The 2,689-nt window shown below is 47.8% G+C and overlaps 1 pseudogene; it reads right to left on the bottom strand.

Moving 5' to 3' along the window:
* Positions 1-252: 252 nt before the first annotated feature.
* Positions 253-1,339, bottom strand: LOC120841961 (annotated as a pseudogene).
* Between the last annotated feature and the right edge of the window lie 1,350 nt (positions 1,340-2,689).

Below are 2,689 nucleotides of genomic sequence, written 5' to 3'. Positions count from 1 at the left end.
TTGTGAGTGAACCCCTTTGCGGTACCGAGGGTGCCGTCAAAAGGGAGCGCGAAGTCACCTACCAAGTTTTGAGGGAGTCCAGAAGGTACGCACGTGGTGTTGAAATATTTCAACGCGCTACCGCTGACCTCAAAGGACAAACAAGTGACGGCGTCGATGCCGAGTATGTCCGTACCGTTCGGGACAATGTAGGAGCGTACAGAAGCCTTGCGCTCCTTGTAACCGACAGCAGCAACAAAGTGTACGCTGTGGTCACTCGGCGTTCAGAGACTTAACGTCTACCTTCTGCACCGATGAAGACGATATGAGCTCTCTGGAGTACCGGACCGCTTCCTCGACCAGTCGGCCAATGGACAACGCCCGGTCCAGGGTTAGACTATTGGACTACTTTCTTTCAATAGTAGACGTTCTCGTAACTGCTGGCTCATAGTCTTCGCCACCAGCTGATCTAGGATGAACTTGTCCGCCATGTGTCCGAACTCGCAGTCCGCCGTCAGGTATCGCAGCTCGGCTAGGAATACTTCGACAGATTCTCCCGGTAGCTAAATTCGCTGCCTGGAGCGGAGTTGAGCAACAACCACGTTCGAACTAGCCGCGAAGTAGGTCTCCAGGGCCGCCAAAGCGACATCGCACTCGTCTGCCGCAGTCGGTGCTTTCGTGCAGGCATTTGTTTCATTCAGTGGTACCGGAGGATGCGTCTCTGGGACTGTGTAGAAGACTCTCTGTCCTTCAACATCGAGGCAATGTACAGGGTGTCACAAAAGAAAATTTACGGGTTTTTTTTTTTACCGCAAAAATAAACTAGGCGTTGCCGAACGCTCATTCTCCGCCCAAAGGTGGCGCTAGAGGTCACAACCAGACGCCAAGGTTTCAGCCCGATCCGATACCTTATTCAAAAGTTATGCGTGATTTTCTGAACATTTCAATTGGAAAATGGCGGCCGACGGAGTTTTCAAATACATGGTGATCTATGGCACCAGAAACCAAAAACACGCAAAAATGGGCTCCATTTTCCCATTGAAATTTTCAGAAAATCACATCACATTTGATTAAGTTATCGGATCGGCCTGAAACTTTGTCATTTGGTTGTGTCCTCTAGAGCTACGTTCGGGCGAAGAATGAGCGTTCGGCGATGCCTAGTTTATTTTTGCGGTAAAAAAAAACCCTGTAAAATTTCTTTTGGGACACCTTGTAGAACTAAGGCCTTCCGACGAGCAGGTCCATGGGCGTCGCCACCCGAAGCCAGCAGGTAATTTTGGAACACCCGCCGCCACTGTTTCCACGGGATAGCATGTCTCCCGGGAGCGGGAAGGAAAGGAAGCGGCACCGCTAGGCTCATGCTTGTCGGTACATCACTCGTCGCAAATCTGTTGTATGCTGCCGTGGCAGCTTAAGTCGACCGTCGTGCTCCAGTACCGGTGAAGAAGAATCTTTACTCGATCTTCTTCTTCTTCAGACTACAAATGCGACAGTAGCGCCGCCACAACAGTGACTCTCCTCTCACACGTTGTCTACCGCGCTACGTTTTCACTTTCGGGCGACCGCGTCTCGGGACGAACTGCCAGGCTTTGTCAGTATAAAGGAGGCTATGTTAAGGCACCAGACCACTTGGCCGCTTGTTGTGGCTCCTAGTTGAGGGGATGAACACTGATTATATTTCTCGCATTTTTTGGCTACTGCCATGGCACCATGACGGAACAGCAGACGACAAAACAGCACGCGACAAAACAGCACGGTCAAAACAGCACGCGTCAAAAAAGCACGTCGTCAAAACAGCACGACGACAAAACAGCACGCGTTAAAATAGCACGCGACAAAACAGCACAGCGTCAAAACGGCACAACGACAGAAGAGCACGTGCCAAAACAGCACGGCGTCAAAACCGCACAGCGACAAAACAGCACAGCGTCAAAACAGGACATTGACAATAGAACTACGGTTTGGCGTTTTCGGTTTTAATTGTTTTAATTATTTTAAAATTCGGCGTACATTTTTCGGTTTTTATTTCAAACAGAAGTTTTCGGTTTATTGCTGAGTAAATTTGTAGACTGATAAACTTTTCAGTCCTTTTCGATTTATTGACGAAAACCAATATACTGACGAAAATGCAATATTTAAAGGCGTTTGTTTAAAATGAATTATGAGTAAACCGGGTACTGGATTTCTTGTTTGTTACTGTCTGTGGCAGCCGACGCGACCTGTTCTGCAAGACGCACCGGGGCCCTATCGTGATCTAATATTATCGTCGTGGGCTCGTATTTGTACACAGGACGAACATGAGCTTTATTGCTACTGCGGTCGGAGAGGCAAATATCAAAATCCAAAAATTTGCAAGCATTGTACTCAGTGCATCTTTCTCCATTTTCACGACTGCGAGAGGTGGTTAATTCGCGCAGTCCAAACAACGACAATAAATGAATCGTATTTATGCCCTCCTCTAGCAGACGGAAGCTAGGGGTGTTAAAAACATGTGCGGCATTTGCGGATGCACTTTAATTTTATTGTTCAGTTCACGATTAAACTCTCTTCTTTGAACAAAGAATTCGGCACACAAATCCCTATCAGGTAAAAAACCCACATTTCGTCCTGAAGACCATTGCGTCTGTTCAACTTTTGTTGAAAGTTGAACCGATCTCGGAGACAGGCTAAAAAGTGCGGAAGGAAGTGGTCATACGGTCATTAATGAAGC

The sequence above is a fragment of the Ixodes scapularis genome, unplaced genomic scaffold (genome assembly GCF_016920785.2).
Source record: "Ixodes scapularis isolate PalLabHiFi unplaced genomic scaffold, ASM1692078v2 PGA_scaffold1__304_contigs__length_218370807, whole genome shotgun sequence".
Lineage (NCBI taxonomy): Eukaryota > Metazoa > Arthropoda > Arachnida > Ixodida > Ixodidae > Ixodes > Ixodes scapularis.
The sequence above is the reverse complement of the archived record's forward strand: the minus strand, read 5'-3'. Positions and strand labels throughout refer to the sequence as shown.